The sequence below is a fragment of the Dendrobates tinctorius genome, unplaced genomic scaffold, assembly GCF_039654945.1.
Source record: "Dendrobates tinctorius isolate UK_male_01 unplaced genomic scaffold, ASM3965494v1 ptg000151l, whole genome shotgun sequence".
Classification (NCBI taxonomy): domain Eukaryota; kingdom Metazoa; phylum Chordata; class Amphibia; order Anura; family Dendrobatidae; genus Dendrobates; species Dendrobates tinctorius.
In genome coordinates this window covers 1,645,482-1,657,861 of record NW_027361818.1, presented here as the reverse complement: position 1 = coordinate 1,657,861, position 12,380 = coordinate 1,645,482, and the positions used below count along the sequence as shown (strand labels likewise).

The following is a 12,380-nucleotide window of genomic DNA, read 5'->3' as shown; positions in this document are numbered from 1 at the left end:
TAAACTGGTTCCAAAAAGACAACTGAGAACCATCAGCAATGCCATATATTTTGATGGCTGCATTTTTAAGACGATGGACTTGAAATCTTCATGTTGGATGAAATCGTGTTCACAGTTTATTGTTTTACCTTTGAAAAGATTGGATTTTGCACATGAAAGATTAGTGAAAAGAAAATATAGTAAAAGCTGGGAATAATAAAACAATACAGATTAATTCCCTGACAGTGTGCGGAAACCAAAGACGATTTTAACCATGAGAAACACGTGGTCAACAAAATCTCTGCGTTTCTCAATATACAATCCACTCATCTCCTTCTACTTTTTAATCTCAGACCACTCCTTTCTATTCAGTAAGTCAGTCAAGTTCTCTTGCTCATGGCTGTATCCTACAATAGATATTCATGCGAATTTAGGCCAAAATCTTTTCACAGGCTGTTCTCTGTGTTCACATGGCAAACACATCTGATAAGGTGAGCCTATAATTGGCTGTGATGGCCGCAAATCCCCACACAGGTTCAAATCCTGTTCACAGTGCAGTGTTTTACTTGGTCAAAACTTTGGACCTTCTCGAAAAGAGTAAAATAATATATACAGTATATTATTAAAATGGGCCAAGACATATGAAAATGGGACAATTAAATATATTTGAGTCGAAATCTGTCTCAAGAATGAAATTAACAAGTATGAAAACTTAAAGAAATACTACTAGATGTTTCCCATGATATTGATGACATCATTTGCAGATAATAGAAATCTATGTATTGATAGCTGGAAATCCTCTACACCAAATTTCTTTCAGCAATAAAATGTCAATTAAAGTATTTAAACTGGTTCCAAAAAGACAACTGAGAACCATCAGCAATGCCATATATTTTGATGGCTGCATTTTTAAGACGATGGACTTGAATCTTGATGTTGGATGAAATCATGTTCAGTTTATTGTATCAGTTTTGAAAAGATTGCATTTTGCTTATGAAAGATTAGTGAAAAGAAAATATAGTAAAAGTTGGGAATAATAAAAAAAATGCAGATTAATTCCCTGGCAGTGCGCCGTGTCCAACCACAATTTTAAGCATGAGAAACATGTGGTCAACAAAATCACTATTTTGATGGCTGCATTTTTAAGACGATGGACTTGAAATCTTCATGTTGGATGAAATCGTGTTCACAGTTTATTGTTTTACCTTTGAAAAGATTGGATTTTGCACATGAAAGATTAGTGAAAAGAAAATATAGTAGACGCTGGGAATAATAAAACAATGCAGATTAATTCCCTGACAGTGTGTGGAAACCAAAGACAATTTTAACCATGAGAAACATGTGGTCAACAAAATCTCTGCGTTTCTCAATATACAATCCATTCATTCAATCCAATCCAATATACAATCCATTCTACTCTTTGATCTCAGACCACTCCTTTCTCTTCAGTAAGTCAGTCAAGTTCTCTTGCTCATGGCTGTATCCTAAATAGATATTCATGCGAACTTAGGCCAAAATCTTCTCACAGGCTGTTCTCTGTGTTCACATGGCAAACACATCTGATAAAGTGAGCCTATAATTGGCTGTGATGGCCGCAAATCCCCACACACGTTCAAATCCTGATCACAGTGCAATGTTTTACTTGGTCAAAACTTTGGACCTTCTCGAAAAGAGTAAAATAATATATACAGTATATTATTAAAATGGGCCAAGACATATGAAAATGGGACAACTAAATATGTTTGAGTCGAAATCTGTCTCAAGAATGAAATTAACAAGTATGAAAACTTAAAGAAATATTACTAGATGTTTCCCATGATATTGATGACATCATTTGCAGATAATAGAAATCTATGTATTGATAGCTGGAAATCCTCTACACCAAATATCTTTCAGCAATAAAATGTCAATTAAAGTATTTAAACTGGTTCCAAAAAGACAACTGAGAACCATCAGCAATGCCATATATTTTGATGGCTGCATTTTTAAGATGATGGACTTGAAATCTTCATGTTGGATGAAATAATGTTCAGTTTATTGTATTAGTTTTGAAAAGATTGGATTTTGCTTATGAAAGATTAGTGAAAAGAAAATGTAGTAAAAGTTGGGAATAATAAAAAAAATGCAGATTAATTCCCTGGCAGTGCACGGTGTCCAACCACAATTTTAAGCATGAGAAACATGTGGTCAACAAAATCACTGTGTTTCTTAATATACAATCCATTTATCTCCTTCTACTCTTTGATCTCAGACCACTTCTTTCTCTTCAGTAAGTCAGTCTGGTTTTCATGCTCATGGCTTTGTAGTTCAGTAGAGATTCAGGTGAACTTAGACCAAAATCTTCTCACAGGCTCTCCCTCTGTGCTCACATGGCAAAAACATCTGATAGATTATTCAACAGTTGGCTGTGATGGCCGAGTGGTTAAGGCGTTGGACTCGAAATCCAATGGGGTATCCCCGCAAAGGTTCAAATCCTGTTCACAGCGCTGTGTTTTACTTGGTCAAAACTTTGGACCTTCTCGAAAAGAGTAAAATAATATATACAGTATATTATTAAAACGGGCCAAGTGATATGAAAAAGGGACAAATTAACATGTTTGACTTGAAATCTGCCTCAAGAATGAGATTTAGCAGTATGAAAACGCCAAGAAATATTACTCGATGTTTCCAATGATATTGATGACATCATTTGCAGATAATATAAATCTATGTATTGGTTGCTGGAAATCCTCTACACCAAATTTCTTTCAGCAATAAAAAGTCAATGAAAGTATTTAAACTGGTTCCAAAAAGACAACTGAGAACCATCAGCAATGCCATATATTTTGATGGCTGCATTTTTAAGACGATGGACTTGAAATCTTCATGTTGGATGAAATCGTGTTCACAGTTTATTGTTTTACCTTTGAAAAGATTGGATTTTGCACATGAAAGATTAGTGAAAAGAAAATATAGTAAAAGCTGGGAATAATAAAACAATACAGATTAATTCCCTGACAGTGTGCGGAAACCAAAGACGATTTTAACCATGAGAAACACGTGGTCAACAAAATCTCTGCGTTTCTCAATATACAATCCACTCATCTCCTTCTACTTTTTAATCTCAGACCACTCCTTTCTATTCAGTAAGTCAGTCAAGTTCTCTTGCTCATGGCTGTATCCTACAATAGATATTCATGCGAATTTAGGCCAAAATCTTTTCACAGGCTGTTCTCTGTGTTCACATGGCAAACACATCTGATAAGGTGAGCCTATAATTGGCTGTGATGGCCGCAAATCCCCACACAGGTTCAAATCCTGTTCACAGTGCAGTGTTTTACTTGGTCAAAACTTTGGACCTTCTCGAAAAGAGTAAAATAATATATACAGTATATTATTAAAATGGGCCAAGACATATGAAAATGGGACAATTAAATATATTTGAGTCGAAATCTGTCTCAAGAATGAAATTAACAAGTATGAAAACTTAAAGAAATATTACTAGATGTTTCCCATGATATTGATGACATCATTTGCAGATAATAGAAATCTATGTATTGATAGCTGGAAATCCTCTACACCAAATATCTTTCAGCAATAAAATGTCAATTAAAGTATTTAAACTGGTTCCAAAAAGACAACTGAGAACCATCAGCAATGCCATATATTTTGATGGCTGCATTTTTAAGACGATGGACTTGAAATCTTCATGTTGGATGAAATCATGTTCAGTTTATTGTATTAGTTTTGAAAAGATTGGATTTTGCTTATCAAAGATTAGTGAAAAGAAAATATAGTAAAAGTTGGGAATAATAAAAAAAATGCAGATTAATTCCCTGGCAGTGCGCGGTGTCCAACCACAATTTTAACGATGAGAAACATGTGGTCAACAAAATCACTGCGTTTCTTATTATACAATCCATTTATCTCCTTCTACTCATTGATCTCAGACCACTTCTTTCTCTTCAGTAAGTCAGTCTAGTTTTCATGCTCATGGCTTTGTAGTTCAGTAGAGATTCAGGTGAACTTAGACCAAAATCTTCTCACAGGCTCTCCCTCTGTGCTCACATGGCAAAAACATCTGATAGATTATGCAACAGTTGGCTGTGATGGACGAGTGGTTAAGGTGTTGGACTTGAAATCCAATGGGGTATCCCCGCACAGGTTCAAATCCTGTTCACAGCTTAGTATTTTACTTGGTCAAAACTTTGGACCTTCTCTAAAAGAGTAAAATAATATATACAGTATATTATTAAAACGGGCCAAGTGATATGAAAATGGGACAACTTAACATGTTTGACTCGAAATCTGCCTCAAGAATGAGATTTAGCAGTATGAAAACTCCAAGAAATATTACTCGATGTCTCCCATGATATTGATGACATCATTTGCAGATAATAGAAATCTATGTATTGGTTGCTGGAAATCCTCTACACCAAATTTCTTTCAGCAATAAAAAGTCAATGAAAGTATTTAAACTGGTTCCAAAAAGACAACTGAGAACCATCAGCAATGCCATATATTTTGATGGCTGCATTTTTAAGACGATGGACTTGAAATCTTCATGTTGGATGAAATCGTGTTCACAGTTTATTGTTTTACCTTTGAAAAGATTGGATTTTGCACATGAAAGATTAGTGAAAAGAAAATATAGTAAAAGCTGGGAATAATAAAACAATACAGATTAATTCCCTGACAGTGTGCGGAAACCAAAGACGATTTTAACCATGAGAAACACGTGGTCAACAAAATCTCTGCGTTTCTCAATATACAATCCACTCATCTCCTTCTACTTTTTAATCTCAGACCACTCCTTTCTATTCAGTAAGTCAGTCAAGTTCTCTTGCTCATGGCTGTATCCTACAATAGATATTCATGCGAATTTAGGCCAAAATCTTTTCACAGGCTGTTCTCTGTGTTCACATGGCAAACACATCTGATAAGGTGAGCCTATAATTGGCTGTGATGGTCGCAAATCCCCACACAGGTTCAAATCCTGTTCACAGTGCAGTGTTTTACTTGGTCAAAACTTTGGACCTTCTCGAAAAGAGTAAAATAATATATACAGTATATTATTAAAATGGGCCAAGACATATGAAAATGGGACAATTAAATATATTTGAGTCGAAATCTGTCTCAAGAATGAAATTAACAAGTATGAAAACTTAAAGAAATACTACTAGATGTTTCCCATGATATTGATGACATCATTTGCAGATAATAGAAATCTATGTATTGATAGCTGGAAATCCTCTACACCAAATTTCTTTCAGCAATAAAATGTCAATTAAAGTATTTAAACTGGTTCCAAAAAGACAACTGAGAACCATCAGCAATGCCATATATTTTGATGGCTGCATTTTTAAGACGATGGACTTGAATCTTGATGTTGGATGAAATCATGTTCAGTTTATTGTATCAGTTTTGAAAAGATTGCATTTTGCTTATGAAAGATTAGTGAAAAGAAAATATAGTAAAAGTTGGGAATAATAAAAAAAATGCAGATTAATTCCCTGGCAGTGCGCCGTGTCCAACCACAATTTTAAGCATGAGAAACATGTGGTCAACAAAATCACTATTTTGATGGCTGCATTTTTAAGACGATGGACTTGAAATCTTCATGTTGGATGAAATCGTGTTCACAGTTTATTGTTTTACCTTTGAAAAGATTGGATTTTGCACATGAAAGATTAGTGAAAAGAAAATATAGTAGACGCTGGGAATAATAAAACAATGCAGATTAATTCCCTGACAGTGTGTGGAAACCAAAGACAATTTTAACCATGAGAAACATGTGGTCAACAAAATCTCTGCGTTTCTCAATATACAATCCATTCATTCAATCCAATCCAATATACAATCCATTCTACTCTTTGATCTCAGACCACTCCTTTCTCTTCAGTAAGTCAGTCAAGTTCTCTTGCTCATGGCTGTATCCTAAATAGATATTCATGCGAACTTAGGCCAAAATCTTCTCACAGGCTGTTCTCTGTGTTCACATGGCAAACACATCTGATAAAGTGAGCCTATAATTGGCTGTGATGGCCGCAAATCCCCACACACGTTCAAATCCTGATCACAGTGCAATGTTTTACTTGGTCAAAACTTTGGACCTTCTCGAAAAGAGTAAAATAATATATACAGTATATTATTAAAATGGGCCAAGACATATGAAAATGGGACAACTAAATATGTTTGAGTCGAAATCTGTCTCAAGAATGAAATTAACAAGTATGAAAACTTAAAGAAATATTACTAGATGTTTCCCATGATATTGATGACATCATTTGCAGATAATAGAAATCTATGTATTGATAGCTGGAAATCCTCTACACCAAATATCTTTCAGCAATAAAATGTCAATTAAAGTATTTAAACTGGTTCCAAAAAGACAACTGAGAACCATCAGCAATGCCATATATTTTGATGGCTGCATTTTTAAGACGATGGACTTGAAATCTTCATGTTGGATGAAATAATGTTCAGTTTATTGTATTAGTTTTGAAAAGATTGGATTTTGCTTATGAAAGATTAGTGAAAAGAAAATGTAGTAAAAGTTGGGAATAATAAAAAAAATGCAGATTAATTCCCTGGCAGTGCACGGTGTCCAACCACAATTTTAAGCATGAGAAACATGTGGTCAACAAAATCACTGTGTTTCTTAATATACAATCCATTTATCTCCTTCTACTCTTTGATCTCAGACCACTTCTTTCTCTTCAGTAAGTCAGTCTAGTTTTCATGCTCATGGCTTTGTAGTTCAGTAGAGATTCAGGTGAACTTAGACCAAAATCTTCTCACAGGCTCTCCCTCTGTGCTCACATGGCAAAAACATCTGATAGATTATTCAACAGTTGGCTGTGATGGCCGAGTGGTTAAGGTGTTGGACTCGAAATCCAATGGGGTATCCCCGCACAGGTTCAAATCCTGTTCACAGCGCTGTGTTTTACTTGGTCAAAACTTTGGACCTTCTCGAAAAGAGTAAAATAATATATACAGTATATTATTAAAACGGGCCAAGTGATATGAAAAAGGGACAAATTAACATGTTTGACTTGAAATCTGCCTCAAGAATGAGATTTAGCAGTATGAAAACGCCAAGAAATATTACTCGATGTTTCCAATGATATTGATGACATCATTTGCAGATAATATAAATCTATGTATTGGTTGCTGGAAATCCTCTACACCAAATTTCTTTCAGCAATAAAAAGTCAATGAAAGTATTTAAACTGGTTCCAAAAAGACAACTGAGAACCATCAGCAATGCCATATATTTTGATGGCTGCATTTTTAAGACGATGGACTTGAAATCTTCATGTTGGATGAAATCGTGTTCACAGTTTATTGTTTTACCTTTGAAAAGATTGGATTTTGCACATGAAAGATTAGTGAAAAGAAAATATAGTAAAAGCTGGGAATAATAAAACAATACAGATTAATTCCCTGACAGTGTGCGGAAACCAAAGACGATTTTAACCATGAGAAACACGTGGTCAACAAAATCTCTGCGTTTCTCAATATACAATCCACTCATCTCCTTCTACTTTTTAATCTCAGACCACTCCTTTCTATTCAGTAAGTCAGTCAAGTTCTCTTGCTCATGGCTGTATCCTACAATAGATATTCATGCGAATTTAGGCCAAAATCTTTTCACAGGCTGTTCTCTGTGTTCACATGGCAAACACATCTGATAAGGTGAGCCTATAATTGGCTGTGATGGCCGCAAATCCCCACACAGGTTCAAATCCTGTTCACAGTGCAGTGTTTTACTTGGTCAAAACTTTGGACCTTCTCGAAAAGAGTAAAATAATATATACAGTATATTATTAAAATGGGCCAAGACATATGAAAATGGGACAATTAAATATATTTGAGTCGAAATCTGTCTCAAGAATGAAATTAACAAGTATGAAAACTTAAAGAAATATTACTAGATGTTTCCCATGATATTGATGACATCATTTGCAGATAATAGAAATCTATGTATTGATAGCTGGAAATCCTCTACACCAAATTTCTTTCAGCAATAAAATGTCAATTAAAGTATTTAAACTGGTTCCAAAAAGACAACTGAGAACCATCAGCAATGCCATATATTTTGATGGCTGCATTTTTAAGACGATGGACTTGAATCTTGATGTTGGATGAAATCATGTTCAGTTTATTGTATCAGTTTTGAAAAGATTGCATTTTGCTTATGAAAGATTAGTGAAAAGAAAATATAGTAAAAGGTGGGAATAATAAAAAAAATGCAGATTAATTCCCTGGCAGTGCGCGGTGTCCAACCACAATTTTAAGCATGAGAAACATGTGGTCAACAAAATCACTATTTTGATGGCTGCATTTTTAAGACGATGGACTTGAAATCTTCATGTTGGATGAAATCGTGTTCACAGTTTATTGTTTTACCTTTGAAAAGATTGGATTTTGCACATGAAAGATTAGTGAAAAGAAAATATAGTAGACGCTGGGAATAATAAAACAATGCAGATTAATTCCCTGACAGTGTGTGGAAACCAAAGACAATTTTAACCATGAGAAACATGTGGTCAACAAAATCTCTGCGTTTCTCAATATACAATCCATTCATTCAATCCAATCCAATATACAATCCATTCTACTCTTTGATCTCAGACCACTCCTTTCTCTTCAGTAAGTCAGTCAAGTTCTCTTGCTCATGGCTGTATCCTAAATAGATATTCATGCGAACTTAGGCCAAAATCTTCTCACAGGCTGTTCTCTGTGTTCACATGGCAAACACATCTGATAAAGTGAGCCTATAATTGGCTGTGATGGCCGCAAATCCCCACACACGTTCAAATCCTGATCACAGTGCAATGTTTTACTTGGTCAAAACTTTGGACCTTCTCGAAAAGAGTAAAATAATATATACAGTATATTATTAAAATGGGCCAAGACATATGAAAATGGGACAACTAAATATGTTTGAGTCGAAATCTGTCTCAAGAATGAAATTAACAAGTATGAAAACTTAAAGAAATATTACTAGATGTTTCCCATGATATTGATGACATCATTTGCAGATAATAGAAATCTATGTATTGATAGCTGGAAATCCTCTACACCAAATATCTTTCAGCAATAAAATGTCAATTAAAGTATTTAAACTGGTTCCAAAAAGACAACTGAGAACCATCAGCAATGCCATATATTTTGATGGCTGCATTTTTAAGACGATGGACTTGAAATCTTCATGTTGGATGAAATAATGTTCAGTTTATTGTATTAGTTTTGAAAAGATTGGATTTTGCTTATGAAAGATTAGTGAAAAGAAAATGTAGTAAAAGTTGGGAATAATAAAAAAAATGCAGATTAATTCCCTGGCAGTGCACGGTGTCCAACCACAATTTTAAGCATGAGAAACATGTGGTCAACAAAATCACTGTGTTTCTTAATATACAATCCATTTATCTCCTTCTACTCTTTGATCTCAGACCACTTCTTTCTCTTCAGTAAGTAAGTCTAGTTTTCATGCTCATGGCTTTGTAGTTCAGTAGAGATTCAGGTGAACTTAGACCAAAATCTTCTCACAGGCTCTCCCTCTGTGCTCACATGGCAAGAACATCTGATAGATTATTCAACAGTTGGCTGTGATGGCCGAGTGGTTAAGGCGTTGGACTCGAAATCCAATGGGGTATCCCCGCACAGGTTCAAATCCTGTTCACAGCGCTGTGTTTTACTTGGTCAAAACTTTGGACCTTCTCGAAAAGAGTAAAATAATATATACAGTATATTATTAAAACGGGCCAAGTGATATGAAAATGGGACAAATTAACATGTTTGACTCGAAATCTGCCTCAAGAATGAGATTTAGCAGTATGAAAACGCCAAGAAATATTACTCGATGTTTCCCATGATATTGATGAGATCATTTGCAGATAATAGAAATCTATGTATTGGTTGCTGGAAATCCTCTACACCAAATTTCTTTCAGCAATAAAAAGTCAATGAAAGTATTTAAACTGGTTCCAAAATGACAACTGAGAACCATCAGCAATGCCATATATTTTGATGGCTGCATTTTTAAGACGATGGACTTGAAATCTTCATGTTGGATGAAATCGTGTTCACAGTTTATTGTTTTACCTTTGAAAAGATAGGATTTTGCACATGAAAGATTAGTGAAAAGAAAATATAGTAAAAGCTGGGAATAATAAAACAATACAGATTAATTCCCTGACAGTGTGCGGAAACCAAAGACAATTTTAACCATGAGAAACACGTGGTCAACAAAATCTCTGCGTTTCTCAATATACAATCCATTCATCTCCTTCTACTCTTTAATCTCAGACCACTCCTTTCTATTCAGTAAGTCAGTCAAGTTCTCTTGCTCATGGCTGTATCCTACAATAGATATTCATGGGAATTTAGGCCAAAATCTTTTCACAGGCTGTTCTCTGTGTTCACATGGCAAACACATCTGATAAGGTGAGTCTATAATTGGCTGTGATGTCCGCAAATCCCCACTCAGGTTCAAATCCTGTTCACAGTGCAGTATTTTACTTGGTCAAAACTTTTTACCTTCTCGAAAAGAGTAAAATAATATATACAGTATATTATTAAAATGGGCCAAGACATATGAAAATGGGACAACTAAATATATTTGAGTCGAAATCTGTCTCAAGAATGAAATCAACAAGTATGAAAACTTAAAGAAATATTACTAGATGTTTCCCATGATATTGATGACATCATTTGCAGATAATAGAAATCTATGTATTGATAGCTGGAAATCCTCTACACCAAATTTCTTTCAGCAATAAAATGTCAATTAAAGTATTTAAACTGGTTCCAAAAAGACAACTGAGAACCATCAGCAATGCCATATATTTTGATGGCTGCATTTTTAAGACGATGGACTTGAAATCTTCATGTTGGATGAAATAATGTTCAGTTTATTGTATTAGTTTTGAAAATATTGGATTTTGCTTATGAAAGATTAGTGAAAAGAAAATATAGTAAAAGTTGGGAATAATAAAAAAAATGCAGATTAATTCCCTGGCAGTGCGCTTTGTCCAACCACAATTTTAAGCATGAGAAACATGTGGTCAACAAAATCACTGTGTTTCTTAATATACAATCCATTTATCTCCTTCTACTCTTTGATCTCAGACCACTTCTTTCTCTTCAGTAAGTCAGTCTAGTTTTCATGCTCATGGTTTTGTAGTTCAGTAGAGATTCAGGTGAACTTAGACCAAAATCTTCTCACAGGCTCTCCCTCTGTGCTCACATGGCAAAAACATCTGATAGATTATTCAACAGTTGGCTGTGATGGCCGAGTGGTTAAGGCGTTGGACTCGAAATCCAATGGGGTATCCCCGCACAGGTTCAAATCCTGTTCACAGCGCTGTGTTTTACTTGGTCAAAACTTTGGACCTTCTCGAAAAGAGTAAAATAATATATACAGTATATTATTAAAACGGGCCAAGTGATATGAAAATGGGACAAATTAACATGTTTGACTTGAAATCTGCCTCAAGAATGAGATTTAGCAGTATGAAAACGCCAAGAAATATTACTCGATGTTTCCAATGATATTGATGACATCATTTGCAGATAGTATAAATCTATGTATTGGTTGCTGGAAATCCTCTACACCAAATTTCTTTCAGCAATAAAAAGTCAATGAAAGTATTTAAACTGGTTCCAAAAAGACAACTGAGAACCATCAGCAATGCCATATATTTTGATGGCTGCATTTTTAAGACGATGGACTTGAAATCTTCATGTTGGATGAAATCGTGTTCACAGTTTATTGTTTTACCTTTGAAAAGATAGGATTTTGCACATGAAAGATTAGTGAAAAGAAAATATAGTAAAAGCTGGGAATAATAAAACAATACAGATTAATTCCCTGACAGTGTGCGGAAACCAAAGACAATTTTAACCATGAGAAACACGTGGTCAACAAAATCTCTGCGTTTCTCAATATACAATCCATTCATCTCCTTCTACTCTTTAATCTCAGACCACTCCTTTCTATTCAGTAAGTCAGTCAAGTTCTCTTGCTCATGGCTGTATCCTACAGTAGATATCGATGCGAATTTAGGCCAAAATCTTTTCACAGGCTGTTCTCTGTGTTCACATGGCAAACACATCTGATAATGTGAGCCTATAATTGGCTGTGATGGCCGCAAATCCCCACTCAGGTTCAAATCCTGTTCACAGTGCAATATTTTACTTGGTCAAAACTTTGGACCTTATCGAAAAGAGTAAAATAATATATACAGTATATTATTAAAATGGGCCAAGACATATGAAAATGGGACAACTAAATATATTTGTGTCGAAACCTGTCTCAAGAATGAAATCAACAAGTATGAAAACTTAAAGAAATATTACTAGATGTTTCCCATGATATTGATGACATCATTTGCAGATAATAGAAATCTATGTAT

General features: G+C 34.7%; 5 non-coding genes across 5 annotated transcripts; all 5 read left to right on the top strand.

Annotated features, from left to right (window-relative positions):
- The first annotated feature begins 2,383 nt into the window (after positions 1-2,383).
- TRNAS-CGA (transfer RNA serine (anticodon CGA)) lies at positions 2,384-2,465 on the top strand. Its single transcript has one exon. It is a non-coding gene; the product is annotated as a tRNA-Ser (tRNA).
- A 1,596-nt stretch (positions 2,466-4,061) lies between these two features.
- Positions 4,062-4,143, top strand: TRNAS-UGA (transfer RNA serine (anticodon UGA)). The gene has a single exon. It is a non-coding gene; the product is annotated as a tRNA-Ser (tRNA).
- Positions 4,144-6,815: 2,672 nt separating this feature from the next.
- Positions 6,816-6,897, top strand: TRNAS-CGA (transfer RNA serine (anticodon CGA)). Its single transcript has one exon. It is a non-coding gene; the product is annotated as a tRNA-Ser (tRNA).
- A 2,672-nt stretch (positions 6,898-9,569) lies between these two features.
- TRNAS-CGA (transfer RNA serine (anticodon CGA)) lies at positions 9,570-9,651 on the top strand. The gene has a single exon. It is a non-coding gene; the product is annotated as a tRNA-Ser (tRNA).
- Positions 9,652-11,247: 1,596 nt separating this feature from the next.
- TRNAS-CGA (transfer RNA serine (anticodon CGA)) lies at positions 11,248-11,329 on the top strand. The gene has a single exon. It is a non-coding gene; the product is annotated as a tRNA-Ser (tRNA).
- The last annotated feature ends 1,051 nt before the right edge of the window (positions 11,330-12,380 follow it).